We start from the raw sequence: 27,978 nt of genomic DNA, 5'->3' as shown, positions 1-27,978 counted from the left end.
CAAGTGCAGGATTAGCGTGCAGTAACTTTCTGCGAACATTATATGCTCATTTCAGTGCATTCATTCCAGCGCCAAATTGTAAGCGCCTTTCTACTGATGCGAAACTCCCCGTATACCAGTCGACCGATTTTTTTTCTTAGATGAATAAATTCATAGAATAAGCGTTTTTGACACTTTGAGTCGCAGCATGGTTTGGACGTCAGAAATGTGACATTCCGATGCATTGAGTTTACGTCTTTGTCCAGTAATCATAAAGCGTCCATCTTCTATTGAGCTTTCAAGCATCTGGGCAATAAACAAGCAGTAGTAGAGCTGCAGGTGTCACTATGCGCCTCCTGATGACGTTATGCTCAACTATAGAACTCGCAGATTTATGGAGATGAAGACGAAAGTTCGTGTACCAGGATATAACGCATGGCGACGTCTACTGGGTGCGCGATGCATTTGAGGACACGTCTTTGAAATACCATAGACATTAACATATACGCCTTGTCTAGGCACTTGACATCATCCACACAAACCCCTTTATCACCTATATTTCACGTTATGAACTTTAAGTCTGAATATGGAGGTAAGCAATGCGCTCCTCTAGTTGCCTTGCACGCCGACCACAGCGACTTGGAGATCATGAACTTCTTGAATGTCACTGAATGGTTTGTTTTCTTGGTGAGACAAGCGTATGTGGCCAATTATAATCTGTGACAAAGACAGTTAAACGCTGCCAATGGTCAGATATCATTCAGATGGTTGAATGGCTACATAAGGTGGAGGTCGTGTTGAGTGTGAACCCTGAAAAGCCGATTATCATCACTAACGATCAACTTCAGGTATAGCAGAATAAAAAGAATCTAGCTTCCTGTGAACGATTTCATTAGGCGCAACTCCTAAGTTATGGATTTGTTTGCAGCCACAGTGCATATGCCACCCAAGAACGTCTGGTTGCGAACTTCAGCGGCCACGTCACTCTCAGTACGATGTCCTATAGTTCCGAATATCTAAACCTGTATGCCGCTATGTATGGCGGGCGTCAAAGAGAGACTAACAAAGAGCCACACAACGATAAAAAGTTACTAAAGCCTGCTGTTATAGAAGGTCTGCCTAAGATCAACACGCGCTATCTGGTCTGTGTGTATAGACATTATAGAAGCCGAATTCACTGCATAATTGAGGCTGAAGATAGTTTTATTTAGCAGTCTTATAGCAAAGCTGGAAAAGAAACGCTGAAAAATATTTGGAAGAGCATACCGAGCCTTGTCTGAAATATCGATGTTATTCTTGAAGCCTTCATTTCTTCATTATGTCCTCAAATGCCTGGCGCACCCGGTATGTGTGCAGGAGAAATTGCAAAAAAATTAACCCTTTCCGACTATGGCCTGGAGACAAAACTATTAAAAATATATACATTGCGCACTGGCACCTACACATGCGAGATGTGCCAGTTCGCTTTACCTAATTCTACCAACCACAGTACTATACTTTATCACTTTGCCATACCTTTTTTTTTTCTGGTTGAATGTTATTTCAGCATGCCTTGACGGTAGTCACAGCGGTCTTGTGACTGACACCTAGTACTACTCCGACAGCGACGACCCGGCCTGACAATCTATAAGAAATAGAGTTCTTACCTCCCTCTCTTCAACAAAGTCAGCCTTGAACAATAAAACTCGCGTTCCGACTGGTACTGTAAATGCAGTAAGTCAACACACGTGTATTTCCCAGCGAAACTACATACGCAAAATAAATGCATGTTTTAAAGAAACGTCACCAAAATAACTCAAACCGTTAACAACCAATAAGCATGCTGCAAGCGTTTCAACAAGTTTCATCCTCTTTAGCAAACTGCGGGATCATTTTTAAGCAGTGTTATGTTTCTATTATAATAAATATAGTTCCAAAATGTTTGAAGAATTCTGTGACACCATTCTGCACCAATAAACAATATCTTCTTACGACTTCGAATAAATGAGTAATACATGCGCAGCACTTTACTTTGGTGGCGCGTTATTTACTTGGAAATAAATCCCTCAAAAGAACAATATCCCGGCCATATAAAAAAAGTTGGCACAAAGATTTAGCCCTTGCCCGACTTCTATTTCAATATTCAAATGCATTGAAACCGCAAAGGTATGTTTTTTTTAGAAAACTGCTGAAACAAATTTGAAATAAACTTGTTTCATTTCGGAGAGAGAGCTGGATTCTAGTGACGCTAAGAAGCAGAAAATTGATTTTGCTGCTTGTTGAGGCCATGACACGAGTGAGAAAAGAACTTCTATTGTCAGTCCAAGTGCGTTCACAAGCGTTTGGCCTTAGGAGGGCCAACGAGAAAACGAAAAAAAAAAGATAGTGGGTGATAAAGATAACGGCATGGGAATACGTCATACACAAGCGCAACACAAAAGGGCTGAAATGTTTTACGAATATCCCCAAGAACTAGCAAGTTAAGCAAAATGAAACGTAATGTTCACAAATACGCAATTGTGCACTGAAAACAGCGTTTTCGGTTACGTAAGCTTCAGTTGCCGCGAAGCACGAGAAGCAGTCAGGGATCTTTGAATGCTATCTTGCTCCACTCTTAAAGGTGAAGCTTAAGCGTCCTCCAAATTTTTGAAGATAAGATTAGCAGGTTACTGCTTCAGCTTTCATTTGGGACCGTGCTCCTGTCGTGGAGCCCAAGTGTCTTCTAGATGGCTTTCAAATTGCCTTTATTATTCTTTGCTGTGGTAGTTCCTGCACGATGATAAACCTTTCCGTTTTGCTGCTGTTTCAGATCGTAAACATAATTTCTGCATCATGCTCGTGAAACTACTGTGTGTTGCCTGGGTTTTCTGGCAGTCACATACACAGGCGACCAGCTACGAGAACGTGAAACTTGTAGAGATTCGTGTCAACACCAGTGATCGTAAGTCCTACCCTGTTGAGGTTACGCATCTTATTAATCATAGCCCTACTTCGTTACAGTGCAGTGATCGACTAAGTTGTTGTCAATAACTCTAGAGAAGCTTGGGAAGCAAATTATTGGTGTAAATGATATTCTAGGCGATTTCTATGCGCGTTAGCTTAGAGGTTATGGAGCAAATCTCGGTGTCTATAACTTCCGACATCAAGTGCATGCGTCAGGAAGGATCATTTTGACCCAGATAAAGGCATTATGAATCACGGCTAAATCCACGAAGGCGCCGGAATTTCATGGTCTCGTGCCACTTAATTTGATGAATTCAGCTCCTCGTCATACATAACATGCTACTGCGGTTATCGATTCAGCACCGAAGGTGAAGGATTGCACTTATTTCTACACGTGATGAATAATGGAGGGAGTTACTACTGCCTTTCACCGAGCTTCTCATGATATTGCTAAGTAAGCCAATACTGCGTAAAGTTCCTGGCGTAACAAGCGAACGTAATACCTATCACACACAATACAAAACAAACAAATCTGGAACCTACTCGGCGTGCTTGTGAGTGAAAGAAGGGTACTGGTCAGACACTCAAGATGAAACAAAGACAAGAAAACTGAAACAAATTTTGTGTGGTGACCGGTAAGAAACCTCTGAATCACATACGGCAGCACAGAATCTTAGGTGTTGTTTTTGACAGCGCACTTACATAGGCACCACAAGTAAAATACACGCAAGCCAACATCAACGGGTTAATAAATGTTCTTCGTCGAATGACCTTCGGGCCGTCTCTCGCTTCAACGCGAACTAAACGTCGAAAGCACAGCGCATACGAAGCTACCGGTACTAGTTGCATTTTGTCCACATCGCAGATAGCTTTCAAGATGAGGTCCGCGCAGGCGCGCAATTTTTCCACGTGGCAGAGCGCTTTCAAGATACGGCGTCCGGGCTACGTAGCCCCGGTGGGAGTAAAGCCTCCTCCCCCCTTTTCTCGCCTCCCTCCCGTGCCTCGCACACGACCGAATATGCGCGCTTCCGGCCCGTCTTTCTCTCTCGCGCGCACGATAATTAGCCGCAATCGTCGGCTGAGCCGGCCAAGCAAACTTTCAGTCGCACATGCAGCGTACGGCGTGCGGCGGCAATGTTACCGTGTTTGGACTTTATACGCACAGCGACGTACACGACCACGTCCAAGTCCAAGTCCACGACCACGGCAGAAATGCGCTTGGAGTGTCCATATAATTGCTATCGCAATGAAATTCTAGAGTGAAAGGCGTGTGTGGCATACATGATTCAATCAAGCACGTTCGGTTACTGTTTGTCACCGCCCTGTTGCAAAGGGGGTGCCAATAAATCATCATCATCATTAGCATAGTATCATGCCACTTGTCACACGATGTGTGGTGCGTACCGCGTTGCGTCGATACGTGCATACTTGTCATTGCAGTTGCGTATTACACCAGGTGGGACTCCATGTAGCACTTGCATAGGTAGCAGTACAAAGTAGATCGAGAAGTCTTGAGGAAGAAAAAGATGATTCAGGAGATGTATAGAAAAATGCTTGTACCTGATATATCAAGCAGGTACAAGCATACCTGTTTAATCAAGCATACCTGATTAAATCAAGCAGGCTATGTGACTTTGTCAGCGCCCCGTTTCAGAGGGGATTCCAATAAATCATCATCATCGTCATTATTAGCATCGTATCGGGCCACTTGTCACGCGATGTGGCATGCGCGCCGCGTAGCGTCGATACCTGCAAACTGTGCATTGCAGTTGCGTTGTATTCCATCAGGTGTCCCAGCATGTAGCAGTTGGATGTAGCAGTTGCATGTTGCATGTAGCTCGACTTGGTTAACACAAGCAGGCTAGGTGACTATTTGTGACTGCGCCTTTTAAAAGGAGCTGATAAATCATCATAATGATCGTCATCAACAGTCGTATCGAGCCACGGTCAAGGGATGTGACAAGTGCGCCCCTCAGTCTCGATACCTGTGTTTACTCTTCGGTACAAGTTATGGCGCCTCCTCGCAAGGTACTAACCACTGGTGATGAAGCGAATGGTAGAGCTACGCGTGCGGCTGCGACCAGGCAACGTTGGTCTCAGCACACGGTTGTGCAGAGAGCAGCACAAGTCGCAGCTATAGTCGTAGGCGCCGTGCGGACAGTTCAGATTGTTCTCGTGAAAACTACGCAAATATTCTTCGTTGCGAAAAACCTCTAGTGCGTGCTGCCGAAAATGGGGCTCCTACGGAGAGGCTTCTTCAGCTTATACTGTGACTGTGCAGCGTGTGCCGCGCAGGCCTGTGACTTTTTTATTGCAATTATATGGACACTGCAGGCGCAATTTTGCCGTCGCCGTGAGGTTCCGTATAAAGTCCAATGGTGATAAAATCGTCGCCGCGCACCGTATGCTGCATGTGCGAGTAAAAGCACGTGAGTTGAGCCGCGGTTCGTGGCTGTATCTTACGCGCGCGAGGCAGATTTATACACCCCCCTAACACCCCCTTAACCACCCCCCCCCCCCCCACCCAGGAGGATACCGACACGCCCAAAAAATTATTCCGGACCAAGACCTCTCCCCCCTCCCCCTTATAGACAGGCACTCATCCTGGAAAAAAAAAATCACGCTGATCCCATGCGCTGGGGTAATCGCTTTAAGTAGGGCTTAAATTCCCCTCCCAGCGGAGGGCGGCTCTCACAGGGCGGCGACCAGTATAAAGGCGCTATATATATATATATATATATATATATATATATATATATATATATATATATATATATATATATATTATAAAGGAATCAAAGCGACAGACACAACACCCGTCCACTGGGCCGGCTGTTCTCTGCTTCGTCTTCGTCTTCCCCTAGCACCCGTCGTTCGAGCGCCCACTTCCAAGTGTCGCTTTTCTTCATTACACTCGGCCACGCTGCCGCAAATGGCTCCGGGGATGAGAAGTCGCCGAAGATGGTTCTGGTGGGCGGCATTGGCTGTTTCGGGACGGCCGCCGTTGAAAAAGCGCGCGATGAGATCCTGGACATTGAAGAATGGCCGGCTGCACCGATGTGCCGTACAAGCAGCGAAACCATCTGCTCACTCGTCGCGTGCATCTTCGCAGCGTTGCCAATGCACTCGAACCGCCTGAACTCGGCGAAATGCCGCGTGTCGCCGAGTCTTGCATGTACAATGATGGAACCAATGGCAATTCCTGCTCACCGTCTCGTGGGTGACTGCAAGAGCACTGTCGTTGCCCGCCAGGAGGTGGTTCGTTCTAAACAAGGTAGTTGCGTCTGCGCCAAAACCTGTCTCTTGCGCGTCTGATAGATAGACTTGGGCTGCAATGGAAGATCTTGGATTATGATCTTAGCTGTGTTGGGCGCTTCGGCTTCTTTAAGCAAAATGTGGCTGAGCGTGGGGCGAAGGGACGTGCCTTCGGCCAATGGCTGCCCTGAGGAACGGTGATATGGCACCGGAGGGTCAGAAAGTATCTCGCTTCGGTGGTCCGTGGACCTGTCGGGAGTCTGGAGTGACAGGACGTCTAGTATATAAATATATATATATATGTGTGTGTGTGTGTGTGTGTGTGTCAGTGAAGAGTTTAGTCACACACAGGTTCCGCCAGCTCAACAAGTCAAAGAATAGAAGTAGCTAGGTAAAGTTGCATTTAATGCCGATTCAATCAAGCACCTAAAATAAATGGGCATTTTGGAAATGTCTTTTTTTTTCAAGAAAAAATCGGGAAGTAAATGGTTAAAGATATGTTAGCTCAGAGCAAATAAGTCTGCGTGCAACACAGAATATTAGTTACCTTGCTTCATTGACAATCTCAGGCACTACAACAATATATTTTATGGTTTCACAAGAGCTTACCTACAAAAGTTGAGCAAATTCATGCGTCTTTAGTACAACACAACACTCATAATACACAACTAAACGAATGAAAATTAACTGCTAACCTAAAGAAACCAAGGTGTACCTTCACTAATTCACCTGAGCTTCACGCTCAGGTGAATCAGTGAAGGTACACAGCATTATTTTTATGAGCCACCTGAACTTCACGCTCAGGTGGCTCATAAAACAGCATGCTGAGCCAAGAACCTTAGTCGAACAAGGGTGGTGTCCGTCGTGTGCAGTTCCTCGGGGTAATGCATGCAGAAGTACAAAAATACCTGTTTTCCTGTCTTTGCTCATGAGACATCAACCGATTAACCATGATTAAATCTTGAATTGCAGAATTGGATAGTTAGAATTGCCCCGCACAAAGCACTTCGGGTAATAAAATCCCCTCTAGTGCTTGTCGAAGGGATGTCGCAGTGCCACAGTTGACCTGCCAAGGGGAGGGGGGGGGGGGGGCGAGCCCCTTCTTAAAAAATGGAAGGGGAGCCGGGCCCCACTGAGCCCCCCCCCCTTGACTTTAACCCCTGGCATAAGCAATCTTTAGTCTTTGCGGAGGTGAACCGTACGTGGACCTAATTTTGAGGCCCACTTTTTGATGTTCAGCGCGCAGATCACAGCGCGCAGACTACAATGCTACACTGCGACCTGCAGGGTGCGGAGAAAGCTAGACGCCGCGTAAACGCAAGACACGTCCGCGTGTTTTCGTTTATGCAAGTACCGGTGCTCAGAGTTGAGCGCTGTTCTATGGTCATGGTTAATGGACATCTAGAGCGATATACGAGTATATTGGCTATATTTTAATTGAGTTGTTTAAGGTATATGGCTCCTGCGCTTTCATTGTGCTTAGTTTTTTTCTCGTGCAAAATGGTATTGTACTTTGTTTTGAAAACGTCTGCACTTAGTTCTATCAAGACTTGTAGATTAGGAACTTGCTTCACTTTGTTCTCCATAGAAAAAAAGGAAAAAAAAACTTTATGCAATCAAATGAAAGCTCTAAACTCCCTTATGTTCTTGCAATTTTCAAACATGGTGACAAAATGCGATGGGTGTTTAATATAGTATTCAATTTATAATCCCGCAATACGAGGCACACAGTTTGGCCTTTTATACAGCGTTCGTCCGTGCGCGCCTGTCTGTGCCCGCCCGTATCTGTGTCCACCTTCGTTGCATTTTTTTTTGCGCAACAACATCAGCTCGACATGCACAAACAAGGATGAACTCACTTGTAACATTCATTTTTTTCTTGCGCTAAGTACAGTAGAACGGAACAGGGACGAAACGAACGCTGAATATGAAGTGGTCACGAAGTGACACATGGGAGCGATGACAAGACGACAGTCGTCGCTAAAGGAAAAGATAAAATAAGCAGGGAAATCCGAGAAGCTTTAGAAATACAAGAATAAAAAGACGACTGCGTGAGCACGCCTTCAATCATGCTAACAAAAGCCGAAATCACTTACGCAAAGAATGCATACACGCAATGAATATACCGGTAGATTCATAACAACCAGAAACGTGAGAACGAGATCTGAGAGTATCTGCAGTAACCATAGTTCACGCAGTCGCAATACATCGTTGTGTGCTTTAAATACTGTGGCATGATCTGACAACAAACCAGTTGGTAGTTTTCGCTCCCGTGTGTCATTTCGTGTCTGCTTCATATTCAGTGTTCGTTTCGTCCCTGTTCCGTTCTACTGTACTTAGCGCAAGAAAAAACATGAATGCACACCAACTAGTCCAACTCATAGCTCTTCACTTGTAACATGTGGTTTTATATACTTGCTTAAAGAGTTAATAAGTGTACTTCTGTTGATTAACAGCTTTTCCGTCACCCTTTGTTGAAAAAAAGCGCTCAGACTTATTTAAATAACACAATGTGGTAAAAAGAGCGCTAGCCCCTTGAACCTCTCGCCCCCCCCCCTTCCCCCGCCATTCGCTCAAAAAGACATAGTTAATAACTTCGTAGCCACCAACCCTACGTTCTGATAACACACTCCCTCCCCCCTCCCCCCCCCCAGAAAAAAAGGAAATTCTGGATAAAATCTTGGCGCGAGGGAGTAAGGCGAAGAGCAAACGCGCTGTCTTCCTTCGCGAGAAAGGCCGTGAGGAGATGGGAGGGAGGGAGAGAGGGAGGGAGGCGGCGCTGTGCTCGCGCACCAACTGCGTATTGGCGATAGCGGCTCAATCATGCACGCGAGAGGAGGAAAGCTGGAAGTCAGCGCGGGAGGAGGAGGTTCGGTTTCTTCTCCGCTAGCTCCTGCGTACTTTGCTCGTCCGCGCGTGGTCGCGGGTGCCGTATCTTCAAAGCAATCTGCAGACTGCTTATACCTTTGTGCGCTCGGTGCTTTCGTCACTCAGTCTCCGTTGAAGCGATTAGACAGCCCGAAGATAACTTCGCTTGCTGCTGCAATCACGCTTGCTCACGCCAGCGTTTTCATAGAGGGTGTCCGCGGTCATCGAGTGTGATGCGATCATGGTTGTTTGTGCGCGCTGACACCATGCTTGTCAATTCAGTTAGGAAGCGAATATTTACAAGTTTATATGGCCGATAAAACTGCTATCCTTACTTCGTATAGCTGTGTACTAATTTGCTATGCCAATCGATGTTTCGCCTTTCGGGTGAAACTGCGACTTTTTTAAGCGTTTGCACGCTTCAAGATGGCGTAGTATTGACCAAAATAACAAGAGAACAGAAAGTTTCAGGTAAACTATCGCGTTATACTCAGTTACAGCCATCCCGTTCCTAAAGCTGTATTATGAATTAGCACCGACCCACGTACTAATAAGTTGTATCTTCATCAGTATATTTCTTACTTGCCGTCAGTGTTGATAAATTTCTAAATAATCATCTTCTTTCAGGGCACTGTTTATATGGGGGCCACAATTTCAGTTATGAAGTGGATATGAACGACACCTGTGGAAAGCTCACATGTTATGCACGTGAGAAGAAGGTGGTGAGCATGACGTAGGTTGCTTTGTTCCATTTCTGTCGTGTAGCTTTCCAGTTGTTTAGAAGTTGTTTTACGTGACACTTACTGACCGTTATTATTTAACGTATGCGCGAGAAACACTAAAGTAAGTACACTTGCACGGTCTGTATTTCTAAATAAATATAGTAGGCTCAATACAGACTTCCTTTAGTGTACACACTAGAATAGGTTCAATCAGTGTAACAGCTCACCAAAATAATAAAGCTTCATATAGAGTGAACTTGCCTCAGATGAAATAACTCAGAAAACTTCACGAGAGAAATAAACCTTAAAAAATGCAACCCCCACTCCCCCTCCGTGAAAGGAAACGTCCCAGTTTCCTATACTTAAACCTTACGAAATTGTGACATGGTTGCAAAGCCATCTACTACGAGTTCTTATGAGCTCTGTGGATTTGTATACCGGATGTTCTTGCGAACTTTTAAAGTAATATTTAGAATTAGCCATTTTAAAATAAAACTTGCAGGTCGCTTAAGCTTCGCCTTTAAAAGAGTGGAATCCGAGAGCATTCAAAGACCCCTGACTGATGTAATATTTAGAATTAGCCATTTTAAAATAAAACTTGCAGGACGCTTAAGCTTCGCCTTTAAAAGAGTGGAACCCGAGAGCATTCAAAGACCCCTGACTGCTTCTCACACTTCCTGGCAACTGCAGCTATGTAACCGTCATGTTTACCTGGAAACACTGGTGGTGAACACTATGCACGAAGGCGAGCTTTCTGGTTCTTGATTTTTTCTTTCCTGCGCCCGGCGGGCGCAGCCGCTGTCACGGATGCGCGGAGGCAAGCGCCATCTAGATGGTGTTGCAAGGAACCGAGCTGGGTACGCCGCTCCCACTAAGACCTCAAACAGTAGTTTGAAAAGGGGTTCGTGTTTGAGTTTCCGCGTACCAGAATTATATTTTCTCGTATATTCAAACCACAATCCGACGCTATCAGGTCGGTAGGTTGTGTGTAAGTCGTACTTTGCGAATTTTCTGACGCATTTTCTATTTATAAATTCAATTAGTTCAGAAACGCCTATGCGCCATACGGGGGCCTGCGTGGTTCGGGTTGATTTTACTCATACGGACAACTCCGCCATCACTGACACCGGCACCACATTTTCTGGGACATGGGGGTGCTTAACGCTGTCTCGTTAGAATGGCGGTTTCTTCAGAGACGTGCCAGCAGCTGTGGTGACCAAGGAGTGACGGGGGATACGGGGTAATTACTTAATAATTAACAAAAGCCTGCTAACTTTTTAACTTTGTTTCAGCTGGCTCGTCGTAATTGCGAAATTAAAGTAAACTCTGCATGCAAGCCAGATCAATTCTCGGATCTGGAAAAGTGCGATTACCTGCGGAACTGTGGCACGACAAATTTCGGCTATCAGAGCGCGCGCAACCGAAACTGGGAAGCTGCAATGAGCGCAAAGCGGCATGCTCCTCGCTGTCGCAACGCGATGGCTGCCCGCCGCTGGGCGACGTAAGTAGAACGTCGCTTCGAGGGGCGCAGCTTTGTGCTCACTGCAGCCTCCCAGTTTCGGTTGCGCGCGCTCTGATAGCCGAAATTTGTCGTGCCACAGTTCCGCAGGTAATCGCACTTTTCCAGATCCGATAGTAGATCCTACCGATCAACTATCGGATCTGGAAAAATCCTACAGAGAGTTTGCTTCAAATTCATAATTACGATAAGCCCGCTGAAGCTAAATGCTTAAAAGCTATTTAATGATATTTATTAATTAGCGACTAATTACCACGTATCACCCTTCACCCCGTGGTCGTCACCACTGACAGCATGTCTCCGAAGGCACGGCCCTTCTATTTCAGAGCAGATATATTTAAATATTGCTTAAAGCCTTCGTAGAAACACCCTGTATATCTGCGCCTGTTCTCCGTATACAGAGAATGGCTACCTGACAATCACCGTAAAAACAATACTCCTAGCTTAATGTGACTAATGGCAATGTGTATTACCTTCCCTATATGCATGAAAATCCGCGTGTGGTACTTGCACCAATGCCGATCATTCGCTCATTCATTATTCCTTACGATACGTGTACGTCCGCATGCAGTGATGCCTACTATTTAGGTTATACAAAACTGAATATGCCCATTCTGTCGAAAACCTTTGTATTAAAAAGTACAATAACTGCATTCTACTAGTGCTAACATATAGAACAGAAACGCATTCAAATTAGCCGGAAATCAGGTTCGATTACATTTTCCCAAACCACGCGACACTACTACCTTACGGCATCTTACAAGACCACCTAAGCACCCTAGGAACAAACATTATCATTGCGATAGATGCATCACACTGCGAGGAAAAGTCTGGCATTGGAAGAGTTTGCCATGCTCTCGTCTGGTCTTTTTCTTTAAGATTGTCTGATTTTGTGCCTATTTTTATGCCTCAGTTTTTAGCAGTAATTCTAGCTTTACGTAAATTATACCATACGACTACAACCGCTGCTATTCTTACTAACTCCCTATCTGTATGCTCTTCCTTTACCGCTACTAATGATTCACCCATGCTAAAACTCTTTCACTTGCTAGTTCCAGTCCATGTGCAATGTGTTCATTTGATTTGGGCACCTGGTCATAAAGGTTAGTTTTTTAACGAAAGTGCCGATTAACTGGCAAAGACATCATTTTCCGGCCCAGTTCTTCCTATTCTACCAGTGACAGCACACATTACGGTGGCTAGATTTTGGATGCGATCCATTAGAAAAGCTTTGTCAAACCTAATAACTTATAAATACATTAATAATAAACCTAATAATAAAATTAATAATAACATTAATAATAAAACCTAATACATTATCAAACTTAGTTTTGACTGTTTCTCCAGCTTTTAAGCACCTGACATTTCCCTGGTGTAGCGAATCCTGTAACACAAATATGCTTGAGGTCTCTCACCAAATGACGTTGCCGCATTCCCTCCCTGAATTTATACTTACCCAGGTCGGGGGAGGAGGGGGGTGGGGGGGGGGGGGGGGCTTCGGTTCCCTCCACCCTCTGTTCATTTCCTAATGAGGAAGATACAATACCCCACTTTCTTCTATGTTGTCGCTGCTTTACTGCGGCAACAAAAAAGATTATTGGAAATACCTTTTCGATCACTTGGCCTGCACTTAACAAAACCTGCTATTCTTTCGTTCGGGACCTCCATTTTAGCCACACGGATGCTTGCTTCACTGCCCAAACATTTTACAGAATCGAAACGAATGCCCTGCTAAATTCTATCTTTTCCTTTTTTTGTACATTTAAAATAATTATTACTCATTCGATGTGACTTTCCTGATTTCATTTTAACGGATAATTAGACGCCATTCAATGCTAATTCCATAGATATTCGGAAATATATGCTCCATATTAATGTGGAACAATCCACCCATTTCTTGGACAATCCCCATCGTGGGTAGGAGACCCAGACGTGATAAACAACAACAACAACAACAACAACAACAACAACAACAACAACAACAACAACAACAACAACAACAACAACAACAACAACAACAACAACAACAACAACAACAACAACAACAACAACAACAACAACAACAACAACAACAACAACAACAACAACAACAACAACAACAACAACAACAACAACAACAACAACAACAACAACAACAACAACAACAACACCACGTTGAAGTGAGTGCCAACTACACGACGTGGTGGTGTCATCGATCACGTGCTGGCCAGAGTGGTTGATCTATATAGCAACTTGCGAGTACGTCTCGTACCAGTACGCATACGCCACTATTCTCTATAATGGGTAGCATTCATGCGGCAGTAGAAGCATCGAAGAAAGCACTTGAGAATAGCAATTAAGGCCAACTGGAACGAGATTTGGAAATGCGTAAAATCCTAATTTAAGATGATGTAGATAAAGAGTAGCCTCTGCGCAAGAGCTGACGTGTGAAATACGAGACAGAGCGTCACGAAAAGCTAACAAAAACATCACCGACGATTACGATACTCCCTAATGCTAAACTTGAGCGCAACTGAATGCGTGTTTTTATTTCGCTATATTATGAGGCATTGCACCGATCACCGTATCGATTGGCAGAGCCAAGACACGCAACACAGTTGCCGCTTCCCGGCAAATGCAGTTTCATCATTATCATCATCAGCCTATATTGATGCCCACTGCAGAACGAAGGCCTCTCCCTGCAATCTCCAATTATCCCTGTCTGGCGCTAGCTTATTCCAACTTGCGCCTGCAAATTTCCTAACTTCATCACCCCACCTAGTTTTCTGCCGTCCTCGACTGCGCTTCCCTTCTCCTGGTATCCATTGTGTAACTCTAATGGTCCACCGGTTATCCATCCTACGCATTACATGGCCTGCCCAGCTCCATTTTTTTCTCTTAATGTCAACTAGAATATCAGCTATCTCCGTTTGCTCTCTGATCCACACCGCTCTCTTCCTGTCTCTTAACGCTAGGGCTAACATTTTTCGTTCCATCGCTCTTAGTGCGGTCCTTTACATGTTCTCGAGCTTCTTTGTTAACCTCCAAGTTTCTGCCTCCATACGTCAGCACCAGTAGATTGCAATGATTGTACACTTCTATTTTCGACGACAGTGGTAAGCTCCCAGTCAGGATTTGGCAATGCCTGCCGTATGTACTGCAGTTAATGCAACCGTAAACTTTACTGGGAAACGCTTGCGGCGAACGATATGCGAGAGTGTGAGCTTTCTAGTTCCTTTCAACACGAAAGTGTTTTATGCCGAGTTCCACCATCCACTTCCTGTAACGGATGTGACGTCGGCGCGAACGCATAAAATATGCTCTCTCTTAGCAGAGGAATAGTGCCGCCATCTAGGAGCGGTGAACCGAAGTACTGCATGCATCATGACATTAACGAGCGCCGACTGTGAGCGCTTCGGTAGTCGCAGCGCAGCCGAGGCTCCAGTGCGGTGTAGCTGGTGTAGGCAATGTAGGCCTTCTGCTGAAGTGTCGACGCAGTTTCCGCACATGGTTTGTCTTTCGCCTCCGATTAGCCTGTGACGCCTCGTCGTCTACGAAGAGCAGCTTCCACATGTATCAGCAGTGCTTACACGCCCCCTACTGATTCGCTTGCGATGGCACCAGCTAAAACTGCTGCGCTAAGCGGCGCAGGAAGTGAACGACTTCGACGGGCGAATCTCGCTTTGGTCCGGCGAGAGTAACGCCAGCGTGAAGCAGAACGCTTTCGCGGCACACGCTGCGAACTCTGCCATTCGCATTCCCGAAGCTGAGCGCGTCGCAATTCTACTGGCTGCCCAAGACACTACGGCGTCGGGCGAAAATGCTCGTACCTTCGCCGAAGCGACTCGGCAGCAGGACGCCGCTCGTCAACAGGACGCCGCGTGCCAAGCGAACCTGCAACATGGTCGCCGACCCGCAAGTCGTGCGCCTTTCGTTTCTGCAGACGTGAGATTACGAAGCAAACATGTAGCAGCTTCTCTGAAGACACGTTTCACTTTCGTGTTTTACCAATTCTTATGAAAGAGGGATCAACCATATTTTATGGTCCAAACACGACAAAATCGCTGCCACGCCGTACGCCGTATGTGCTAGTGAAGGCTTGCGAGGGTCAGCCGATGATCGCTGCTCAATCTCGCGCGCGCGATGGAGGAAGGCGGGGCGGAAGCGCGCCGCCTTCAGTAGCGCGCGAGGCACAAGGGGGAGCCGAGGGAGAAAGGGGGGGGGGGGGAGGGTGCTCTACTCCGGCAGCTGCGGCTAACAGCGCAGCTGCGCGCGCGCCGTATCTCGAAAGCAATCTGCGACGTGGACAAAGTGCGCGCCCGCGCGGACCTCATCTTCAAAGCAATCTGCGATGTAGATAAAGTACGCCATGCCAAGTGCCGGTATCTTCGTATGCGCTGTGCTTTCGATGTTTAGTTCTCGCGTTGAAGCGAGAGATAGCACGAAGGTCAATTCGCTGGCTGCTGCAGCGCGCTTCCTCACTCCAGCGTTTTGACAGCACGTTTCCGCGGTTATCGAGATGTGTTCATGTTTACCTTTGCACGTGTGACACAGTGCTTGTTAATTAAGTTAGTAAACGAATGTTTGTAAGTTTATACGGCCGATAAAACTAATATTCTTACTTTGTAGAGCTTTGTACTAATTTCCCATCACAATCGATGCTTCACCGTTCGGGCGACACTGCTACTATTTTAAGTGCCAAGCACTTTAGGGGCTCGGGCTGTCGGCGTGTAATGTGATCTCATGCCGTCGTGGTCATGCGCAAAAAGAGGGTCAAAACAAGTGCAGAATTCATAAAAATTGGTTCAAAATAAAGTAACATGAGTCAGACTAATGTAAAAGATAGGACTAATCAAGCATTAAGCGCATTGATTAGCAGAAACTCGTGAAAATCGTTTCCAAAACGCCAGCCTGGTACCAGCGCAGCGCAAGAGAGGGCGCCACCACCCCAGTAGCGCTCGATCCCTTCTCACTCCAGCGCTACTCCAGCACCAGATCAGCGCATGCCGTGTGGCAAGATAGAGGGAACAGGGCTTCATAAGCCGTTGGCGTGCCTTGGACGCCGAGCTGCAGGCGCGCATCGAGTGACAACGCTGGCGCATCACTGCCTCGCACATCCCCAGGTTTCTCGTTAGTATAGCTGCATTAGCGCTGTATTTGAACTACACAAGTTTGACAGCCATGAGACCGCTGGGTGTTTTTCTATCTCTATATCCCATATTTTCCCGAGGGTGACAGCCACGCCTTTTTTTTCTTTCCCTCGCATGACCAGCCGCAGCCGCGGATGCACGGATGTGAGCGCCATCTGGTGGTGCTTCAAGGCGGCTTCCTCCGCTTTACTCCTCATGCTTCCGCTTTACTCCTCCTCCGCCTTCCTCCTCACACCATCTTCGCTCTCGCCACATTTGATCCCATGCTGCGCTTCGCGTTCGCTCTTGCATCTTTCGCTGTGCTCGTTCGCTCGGTTACGCCGCTGTGGCACGCCGAGGCTCACCGCAGGAACGGACGCCAAGCGCAGCGCTCTAAAAAGCCGTATTTGATGCTGTAAATGAAATGGATCACCCCCATTATCGCTCGCAGGAAGTCACGCATAACCAATGCATCGGTCCTTGGCATGATCACCGTGATTGCTGTGGCACACTGATGCAATCTCAGAGGCCAGGCTCGTGCGTAGCTTGATACCACGGCCGCCACGAGGAACTGCGACGAGCCTTCTCGCCGAGAGAGCACCCCGTAATACAGCGTATTGTGAGTGGTCACTGTGAGTCCTGGCGACGCGATGCTGCCCGAGCACGCGGCGCTGAAAAATCTCGTGAAATCATAAAGGCACCACCTGCGCACGCAACGTCTGCTTACGTGCTGTTTAGAACCTGCTAACAAACTATAAAATTATCAGCTATGCGGCTTTGGCAAAATGGGTTAATTAGTATATACTTCTAATTTATATACAAAAATTAAAAATAATTACTAACAAGTATACGCTAACAAACTTAGCCAAAGTGAAATTTAATTGCAATTGGCCTATAAAACGTCCGCCCACACTTGCGTCATTTATACCTTTCAGAAATGCTTCGCTTGACATAATCACGGATGATTTTTTCCGCCTTAATTTTTGTACATTTTTTTTGTGCCATTACATCATTTATATTTGCTAATTGCGGTGCAGCCAGCCATTCGCTGGCCTAATGCTTCAGGTTATCATAATTTATTAAGTGTACTGGAAAAGAACGAGCAGTGTGCACGGCTTCGAGAAAGACAGCGAAGACGACTTAGTCGAAGCCTTGTACCTGCATTGCCTGAGCAGTGTGACCTCCCGCCACTGTGCCCTGCTATCTGAGAGCTTCATTAAACACCAAAACGCCTCTCGACACTTGGTGGAGGTGCTGGGCCCTTTACAGAGCAGAAACGCAGCCGGACGCTTCCTCCCATTTCTGCCATGCTTGAGTACGCCACGCAGCCCGATCCTCCCCATACGTCGCCGGTCGCTGTTCAGGTGCTCCACGCCAATGAGACCCTCCTTTCTTCGTTAGTTCTGAAGATCATGACGTGAGGATCGGCTCTCGTCATACGACCGAGTGAATGTGAATAACAAATAGCATGACATAACTAAACTCGCTAACGCCATCTATCTTTCTGGAGTTGCCAATCTCTGGTTCCTGAATCCTGTATCCCACCTTTCCACCTGGGCAGCATCTAGGGCTAGCTTCATAGAAGTCATTGGTCGCGCTGCTGTGCGCAAGCTTCCCTCAGAACAGCGGTTGCATGGTCGCGCTCCGCAAAAGGGTGAAAACTTTACCAGCTACATTAAAGATGTAGTTGACGTTTGTCGGCGTATAAATCCTGCTATGCCCGAAACCGAGAAGATGAAAAATTTCATGAAAGGCATAGAGGATGACGCCTTCCAAATGCTCTTCGAGAAAAACCTTGACATGGTTGACGAGGTCATTATCCTGTGCCAGAGCTCGATGAGCTTCGCAAATAACGCCTTACTACGGGCGGAGATGTTGCGCCGGACGAAACACGGTTTCGGCTCTAACCGACAATTCCAGTACTACTGCCACCCACTCCTCGTTCCTCGACCAAATCGAACAATTTGTTCGAGAGGAAGTCGGTCGCCAGCAGTCACTTCTTCCTGTCAGCCATGCGTTTGAGTCCTCTTTGTCTCCCGAACTTCGACGTGTCATACACGAGCAATCAGCGAGACACTACCACTCGCTAGTCAGCCACCTCCAGCGCAGGTTCCGCTCACGTGCGCTGCCGTCGTCGCCAGACCAAGACTTCTGGCTGCATGCATTTTATATTCGCCACCACGAGATTAGGCGGCTAAGACGAATCATGATGCAGATTTCAGGGCGTTGGGAAACAACTTCAAAAATAATTTTCATCCTTGTTAAAAATCAATTTGTTGAATTTTATTAGTTTGAAAAATACGATGTGCTATGTGATGCGATAGTTAGCGTATATTTACTTGGACTGCCTCAATGTTCAATTGGTGGCTAAGCATTGACCAAAGCTGAACTTCCATTTGTTTCGCATATTTTTCAAGGCTGCATTCATCATTTCTAATTGAAAGTTGGAGTTTTGAGGCAGTTATATAACAAATTATTATTTCATATGCGCACTGCTTAAGGATTTCCGCAGCGAAGGTATCTAAAAGATCGTCTCAGCGTTGATATCGTGTTTAGAATGGCCTTGTCAGCTTCACTAAATCTCTTTCACGTTTGCAGGTGTAAGGATCCTCCGCCCGGCTGTAACTTAACAACCAGCAGAGGAACAATTCCTGCTTGTTGCAGTGTAACCTGTTTCAATAAGACAGGTAAGTTCATTTAGAAACACCAAATTTTGCGCCTGTGAAATGTTTTGCAATGTGCGTCTGTGCATACAGTAATAAAACAAGGGGAGTGTCGATAACTTGTCATTAAAACGTATGGGCTTGTCCGTGCTTTTTGTAAGGAAGTGTACACTCATGCTGCACTTGAAAAAACTTGGAGCATGTGTAAGCTTCACCTTTATGAGTGGAACGCGATAGCGTTATTGGACGCCGTTGACGCCGAAACTGACACCGTATTTTCTGCGAGGTGCGGCGCGATCAAAATTTAGAAAGGCTCGGTTTTCAACATTCCCCTCAATGTTTATTAGAACCAAAGTACCGCGAAACACCATCAGAATTGGAGGACGCTTAAGCTTCGTCTTTAAGAGTGCAACGCGATAAGATTCAAACATCCCTGGCTGCTTATCAGTTTTTTTCTCCTGTATTCAAATTACAATCCGACGCTATCACATATTTAGATTGTGGTTAAGTCGTCCTTTACAATTTTTCTGACAAATTTTATTTTGAGAAATTCAATTTTTTTTACTAACACCTTGCACCACCACGCGAAGGGCTCGCCCGGTCGGAATGGTTTGGGATCATATGGTTCGGCATGATTATTTTCACCAGACGCCGATGCTTAACGCTGACGCCGACGCCGGATTTTCTGCGACATGGGGCCCTTAACGCTTATGCGTTAAAAGTGGACACAGAGTATCGTTGCCAGTCAAACCCTACTCGAAGTAAAAACACGGAGACTTTGTTTGCGCAAACGTGCGATATAAACATATAGTGGCAGGTCCACAACTTGAATTATTGTATTATTGCAGCAACTCAATAATCAACACGCACACCTTGGCATAAAGAACAGAATAGAGCTCGAACCTAGAAACCGGGTAGAAACCTGTTGTGTGTTGCAGGGCCAAAGGCCGCGCCCGCCCGGAAGCTGTGTTTTACTATTTTTAAGTCGTGTAAGAATCCAATTAGTACTATGTTTAAACATTATTAGTGTGAAGAGCTAAACATTGTATTTTTGGAAGCAATACTGGATACATACCCTATGGACACTTATTACCTCAATAGGAGCAACTTTTTTTTTTTGTACAAACGGCTACTGCGTTGCTAAGCCCGAGGGCGCGGGATTAAAGCCCGGCTGCAGCGCCCAAGTTTTGGTGGTGGCGAAATGCAACCCAAATAAAACCTCAGAATATAGTTTTCAATTTGTCTATAGACGCCTGGGTCACTGTAGATGTCGCGTGCTACGTTTTTTAAAGACATGTGTAGCCCAACAAAGCGCCGTTGCGTTTGCTCTTGCCGTGACGTTATGCCAATGAAAACGAAAATCCAACTATACTACAAGATTACTTTTAAACGGCGCCATTTTTCGGCGGCTTGACAATATGCACTGGCACTTTGTAACAATACTTTATTTTTACTAGCACAAATACTCAACAATGTTAATAAGGTAGCGAAGTTCGGTATGTAAGTGTGGCCTTCATGCACCAAACGATGTACAGAACATACAGATCGGAAAGCAGGTCCAAGGGTAGCGAACCTAGAGGAGCAAGCTAGACAACGGCACTTACCATTTCTAACTTCATACTCGACGCACAAACAAATTTCGTGTCTTCTGAAACCAAACTTCACAGCAAAGCGCCCAAACAGCATACAATAACGAAAGCCCGCGAGATACGAGACAAGTGCCGCGCGAATATATAAGCGCCTTGGTTCACTGTTTAGTGTATCAGCTGCGTGCCGCTCAAATCCGCTGATTAATGTTTTTTTTATGAGGCTTTATAACACGTGGCGTTTTGTACGCTATCCTTATGCACCGAAGAGATCATCCCAGGTCTGTGTAACTGTGCAAGGGGAAATAACCAAGACAATTGTTACAGTTTGCGAGTAAGGTCGGTGTGGAGCATGGAACCAGGCATGGTTCTTAACATGGGGCTTGGTATGCTTTTTTTAACGCCATTATCACCGTGTTGTAGATTCCTACATCTTGCGGCAAGATATACATTGGGAAAATGAGCTGATGCGTATGTGATTGGGTGGGAATCGGGCCTCTCATTTAGAAGAAGGACACTACCTCATTAGCGCTTGTTCATTAGCACATGTCCATGCGCTTGAACTTTTACGCCACTATTTCACGATGTTATATACTCTGTAGAAGTACAATTGCTCGTGAGCTACTTGAGGCTTTTTTTGTTCGAAGAAGGGGTTCGGAATGCACAAGTGACATATCCGTTATTGTAAAAAAATGAACATGGTTTCATTAGTAGGCATTTGGAATCCATCGTGTGATTACGATTTACCATTGCGTCTCGGTATTCTGATATTCAAAGTCAAGGATGTTATATCAGCGTTCCTTTCGGAATAAAACACTACAGTTATGAAGGCTCATGCATACTATGCCGACACGACGCCGAGTGTTAGGACACGACACCGATTTTGGTGTCGTGTCCTAACACTCAAACACCACTGAAATGGGTTCGGACGTGGGTACAAAGTGAAGGAAACACTAAAGCATAATGGTAGAAGTCATAGTCATGAGCATGACTCAGCAAAAATGACAATGAATCAGCGAAAAAAGTAAAGCACTCAAAAACCACTGAAATGGGTTCGGACGTGAGTACTAAGGGAAGGAAACACTAAAGGATGCTGGTAGAAGTCATAGTCATGACCATGACTGAGCAAAAATGACAATGACTCAGCAAAAAAACATTAACACTCAAAAACACATAAATAGGTTCGCACGTGGGTAGTAAGTGAAGAAAAAGGCTAAAGGTTGATGGTCTAAGTCAGAATCATGAGCATGACTAACGCTTTCGCCCTAAAGTATCTTAGGTGTAACTAAAGGGACACCTGAGGACTGATGACATGAATGTCATGACATGCGTGTCATGTAGGTCATGAAAGAGCCACCCGCGGCTTGGTGCTCTCATGGTCGTTTCGTTAACTTGGTAGGCTCCCCGCATACTGCTTCGCATAACATCGATTCCCACAGGGCGTGGGATCTGCCGGCTTTTTTATTGCGATAGCAATTATATGGGCACTCAAAGAGGATTTCTGCCGTCGGCGTCGCCGTCGCCGTGAGGTTCCGTATGACGTCCACCGCGATGAAATCGTCGCCGCGCACCGGACGCTGTAGGTGCTAGTGAAAGGGCGCGAGGGACGCGCGCTTTCACGGGGAGCGAACGCACGGCGGAGAACAAACGCGCGTTCTGCGCCGTGCTCCATGAAGGGGTGCAGCATTAAGCGTCTCTTTCCTCCTTTACAATCCACACACACACACACACACACACACACACACACACACACACACACACACACACACACACACACACACACACACACACACACTATATATATATATATATATATATATATATATATATATATATATATATATATATAGAGAGAGAGAGAGAGAGAGAGAGAGAGAGAGCAAACGCGACTTCTGTCGCGCGAAAGGCCGGGGGGGGGGGGAGGCGGCGTTTAGCTGCGGCACCCAATGTGTATTTTTATGAAAACGTTGCGAGGCGAGAATGTGGTACACACTTTCGACGCTGCTTGACAAGTTTCCCGGTCTGATCTCGTCGAAAGCCTCCGAGCCGCCCCCAGAGGCCCTGGCAAGTCACCAACGCCGCGCGCGTTCGGTGCGAACGCGGGCAAAACGGCGACGGCATCGACAACAGTTCGGCGCGTTGATGGTGCTGCTGCATGTCCAAGTTTATACAGCTGATAAAGCTACTATCCTTACTCCGTATAGCTATCTACTAAGTTGTTATCGCAATTGATGCTTTGCCTTTTGGGTGAAACTGTGACTTTTTTAATTATTCCGCACTGCCACCTCTACAGTAGCAAAGGTAGAGCGATGAACAATTATAAAGAGACCACAAGGAGGCTTAGGTAGGTGCACCGGTCTGGCAAGCGGACGAATGTAAGAACGTCTCATTCCTGCGTACTTTGCGTCGTTGGACTAGCAGGAGTCCTAGGGTGTTTGACATGGCCGTTTGAGAGGGCCAGGCGGGTATCCAACCGCATTACAAAGGTTGAGTCCACTTCAATTTGGTAACTTCATTAGAGAAGGGGGTTACCTTGTTTAACCACTCCCTCTTTTCGAAAACAAAATCTGTTTCTTGCCATGCAATTGTGAGGATAATGTTGACTCTGAATTACGCAGAACGATGCATCGCAAGCAATGGCACGGTGTTAGAGGATGGCCAAAGCATAAACCTCACAACACCTTGTAGGAATGAAACCTGTGTTGGGGGGAAGCTTATATCTCACGGGTAAGTAAACCCCATTATCAGCTTTTGACGCAAATTCCATTGATTCAAAGGATCATTGGTGTTGAGATGCTCGACGTCTGCGTTTGTTACCTTGAAGCTGCATAAGCTGCATAATTTGAAGCTGCGTTGAATCTGCATACTCTTTGTTCGTTTTAAAAGCCGGTTTGTTATGAGTTTGTCATTAGCTACAAACGTTCATTTGCTCTGGTAGGCTAACGTTCATAGTAATAAAGTAATTAGTAAACCTACCCTAATTAGGCTGCTAAATATTGTAACAAAATCTTTGTTTTGTCTGCCCTTGTAACAAATCTTACAAAGAAATATCACTGTGTCGCGATTCTCCCATGTTTAATAACTAGAGACCCTCGTCGCTGAGACACCTGGTATTCGGATATACTAAGAGCATTACAGACTCTCTAACTAACATCTGAACCTATACCGATACTAGACAATGAGATCAAAATTGTATTTTTAGCAGCCAAGGTAAATTTATTCGCTTCTGCTGATTTCCAAGCTACGTTGTCACATCAGGCAATGAAAGAGCAGATGAATATGCACATCTATGGCAGCACACTGAAGCGTAAGAAATATAAACATATAAATTAAAGACAAGCTCCTTCGAAGTTGAACAGGCTTCAAACACATTGTAAGGTCCTGTAATTTGTCGCTATGGTAGCTTGATTGATGGCTGAAGAAATATCAACTAGGTGACGACACAGTTTGAGTATTTCCGTCAATTTCGTTGAAACGTTGCATGATGTGTCGCTTAGCCGCCACTGCATACATACTAATACGCGTTGGGATATTTATGTCCTGCAGTAGACATAAATATAGGCTGATGATGATGATGTGACAAGCCACTCAATATATGGTAATTAGTGGCCATGTGCAATGGCGACGAAAACGCAAGTGAATCGCATTGTTTTTGCCGTCGTTTCGGGGTGTGAAATAATCAAATTGAATATTAACATTCATGGCGTTTGTATCGCCCACAGTAGGTGTCCGCATGCTCAGTACTGCCAGCCGCCGGTGCCTGCACATATTTATCTCTAAATTCAGAAGTCCCGTCCTTTGTGTAACTTACCAAACTTGATAATTGTGTTATGGATACATCTGTGTCACTGCAGTGGCGTCTTACCTGAATATAAGTTTGACGTATGTTTCACTTTAATTATATGTGCCATCCTGTTCTTGCTTGTAAAATGTTTTTCCACTCTACTCGAGCCAGTATTTACTATCACCTCATTTTTATTTCGGTATTGAATTTCATTAAAAAATGTAATGACAAAGCGTTTACCTTTTGATTTCATCATAGAATTCGAACTCAATGGCTAGTCAGCAATAGTAAACAGGAATTCGCGTCCTTGGAGCAGGGTGCCCTGTAAGGCCGAATACTGAATTTTTTGGGCTCCGGCCACTGTGCGACGAAATAATGTAAGCGTGGGAGTGCTTCCATGCTACCCTGAGAACGGCAAGGGGCGCTACACATTTGAAAAAAAAAGAAAGGGGGAAAGAAACATGCTGACTTGAAAATACAATATAAAATGCTCAGTGATTGAATGAGTGAAACGTGGTACTCTGAGCGTATGGCTGCCAGCGTTGGGGACACCGAGCTGATGCATTTTGTTACACGATGAAAGCGAGAGCATTTGTGACGAATTATGATTACATTTGATATTCCAGTGGTAACCCGGCACTCATCAGTGGCCAAACCGCGTTGGCCGCCGTGCGGTCGCATTATAGCGTTTCAATCGCTCAATACTGTGCGTGGTCTCGACAGAGGCCATTGAAGTTTTGACTGACCCACTGGTCCACCGCTCGTAGCCATGTCACATCAAGCTTCGGGCTGTGACCCTACAGGACCGGCACAGTTGTTGGTGGTCTTGTTTTGAAGGTACGCGGGGGGCGCCGGAATCAGTGCTATTTGTAGTAGAGCACTGCACGGGCCGATTTTTGCGGCCCGGGCCCGGCCCGGGCCCGTTTTCACATTGGGCGGCCCGCCCGAGCCCGATCAAAACTTTTATGGCGAGACCCGGGCCCGGCCCGCGCCCGGAAATAATCTACGTTACCCGCCCGGCCCGGCCCGCCACCCCTTTACCTTAAGCCCGAGCCCGGCCCGAGCCCGACTCGAAACCGGCCCGAACCCGGCCCGAGACCGAAAAATACATGTTTTTCAGAGTTGAGAAGCCCGAGAATAACTCGCAGAAAGCCCGAGCCCGGCCCGGGCCCGCGTCAAAAAACCAGAGCCCGGCCCGGGCCCGAGTCAAAAAGCACACGCCGTGCCCGAGCCCGGCCCGAGCCCGTGAAAAAACTCCTCTACCCGACCCGGCCCGGCCCACGGGCCGGGCCGGGCCCGGGCTTTCGGGTAAGCCCGAGCCCGTGCAGTGCTCTAATTTGTAGTGCCGATAGTGCACTGGGGGATCAACATTAGCCTTGATGCGTCCTTCTCATTCTTTCGTTCTCCTCGCGTTCGTACACCTCTTGCTGTCGTACAGTTAAACATTCAATCATTGAACTCAGTTCACATTGCTCGATTATTCTGATTGCATAAAATGTTCGTGAACACAGTGGAGCGCGTCACACGTGAAGTCTACAAGCTCTACGTCATGTATAGTTATCCCATTTTTTAATTTATCTCCTCGTTTCTCATCCATAAAATTTCCGCCTCCTTCTCTTTTGGAATAGGTGCCCGCCACAGACTGACCCAAATTGCTTTCCTTCTCTTGGAACTGACCAACCTTTTCCCACGTGTTGTGGGGTGGCTACATTCTGCACAAGTGGGACAGGTAATAAACATCGGAGGCAGAAGCGATCGAAGAAATCGGGAGAAAAGAGGAAGAAGAAGAAATCGGGCACTAGTTAAGCTTTGTAAGGCAGACATTTTGGGACACATGAAATACATCTCGTAGGCTGTAAATCATTGCAAATAAAATGCAAACAAAATGTATACAGCTTTTTTCTCACCCATGTGCTCATCAACGCCTCGAATGTAAATTGCTACGGGTAGACTATTCTCTAGCGTTCCCACATCCCACGTGTGTGCGTGGATCGGCATATAGGTTAAAAAGTTGGCCGCATATCTGCTTGCTTCGCTGCAAATGACATCGAAAGACGATAGTCTTCTGCCACCCCTGATAAGTAACACCCTCTCTTGTCCACCCTCCCACCCCTCACGCTCTTCCCCTCCCCTCTCACTCCTCCCATGATGGATGCAATGGAGATTTTGCTGAATTCAATTCAAATTTACCGCGTTCGCCCTGCTCTCGCGCCATCTATTGGGACCTTTTATTACCGTTGACTTAAAGCCGGCTGCAGAGCCGTGGCTTCATTCGGCTTCTTTTAACGCGTAGCGTTTCCTACACCATTTCTAACGCATTCGACGCCATTTCTAACGCATTGATTTTTCATTTACTAACGCAAAAACCAGTACAATATGTATTCCTAATTAAATGAACGCTACGGATTACGGGTATGTGCCTCCAAACTCTGTACTGCTAAATTAGCCATCCTATACTCCGTTTCATACATCAGCCAGGTGCAACGCTGTAAAAGCTGCGCAAGAAGTACCACCATTAAAATGTATTACTCCGTGCGTCCCGTCTATGCAGCGGTCTATGCTTCGCTGCGCGCCAGCGGCGTTTGCTCGCGCGAGCTTGCACGTGAGGCTGCAGCGACGGGCTGCAAATAAAACGCGCATAGCATGGCGTTTTCAGCGCAGCTTACGAAACTAGGGTCTTTAGAGTTACGTATCTATGTATTTTCTATTAAAGGAACACACCTCCTAATACTTACCTATTGATGTTGCGCCTCAGATATGCGTAATATTTACTTTGTGATCGATAACGTTCACAAGTATGAACAGCCGTACCAGTTTAAGTAGTGTGGGCGGTAAGCAAGTGGTCCAATTTTGGCCGGGTGGCTGAATTGGGTGACAGACAGACAGACAGACCAAATTTTCAGCGTTTGAGTTCCCCAAGAAAGACTATCGTCTTTAATACGACATTTTTAAAGACGATAGTCTTTCTTGGGGAACCAAGACCACTTGCTTACCGGCCACACTACTTAAACTGGTACGGCTGTTCATACTTGTGAACGTTATCGATCACAAAGTAAATATTACGCATATCTGAGGCGCAACATCACTAGGTAAGTATTAGGAGGTGTGTTCCTTTAATAGAAAATACATAGATACGTAACTCTACAGACCCTAGTTTCTTAAGCTGCGCTGAAAATGCCATGCTATGCGCGCCGACGAACGATGTTCCCCGACGGCGCGCCGACGAGCGCCCTCTGCCATGGAGGAAGGAAACCCTCTGCACAAGCTCATGTTTCCCGATGTATTGCCAGATGGCGTCCATGTCTCACGCAGCGCCTCCTCAATTTTATCAATGCCAGCCAGATGCGGCCGATTCAACATAAAGGAAGCGCTGTCTGAGGCAGGGCAAAACATAAATGGCCGCTTGATGAAATAATGCGGTAAAATGAAATCTGTTCAAACAAACCTTCATGCCAGGACGGAAATGGTACGAGAACAGCATCACGGGTGGCCGCGGATCAGACCAGCACTCATGTAGTACGGCCGGCAGAAGACTATCGTTTTTCGACGACATTTGCAGAGAAGCACGCAGA

The 27,978-nt window shown here is 46.1% G+C and overlaps 2 long non-coding RNA genes across 2 annotated transcripts in view; both read left to right on the top strand.

The window, feature by feature from the left end:
• LOC119432761 (uncharacterized) overlaps positions 1 to 26,295 on the top strand; it is a 172,193-nt gene extending 145,898 nt beyond the window's left edge. Inside the window, exon 5 of the long non-coding RNA XR_007464438.1 lies at positions 26,035 to 26,295. This is a non-coding gene — a long non-coding RNA (uncharacterized LOC119432761). The remainder of the gene's footprint in view (positions 1 to 26,034) is intronic.
• On the top strand, positions 18,945 to 25,213 carry LOC125941551 (uncharacterized). Its single transcript, XR_007464440.1, has 3 exons — positions 18,945 to 19,060; positions 23,241 to 23,349; positions 25,033 to 25,213. It is a non-coding gene; the product is annotated as an uncharacterized LOC125941551 (long non-coding RNA).
• Positions 26,296 to 27,978: the final 1,683 nt, after the last annotated feature.

This window comes from Dermacentor silvarum, chromosome 11, assembly GCF_013339745.2.
Source record: "Dermacentor silvarum isolate Dsil-2018 chromosome 11, BIME_Dsil_1.4, whole genome shotgun sequence".
NCBI classification, from domain to species: domain Eukaryota; kingdom Metazoa; phylum Arthropoda; class Arachnida; order Ixodida; family Ixodidae; genus Dermacentor; species Dermacentor silvarum.
This window is presented reverse-complemented; position numbering and strand designations above follow the sequence as displayed.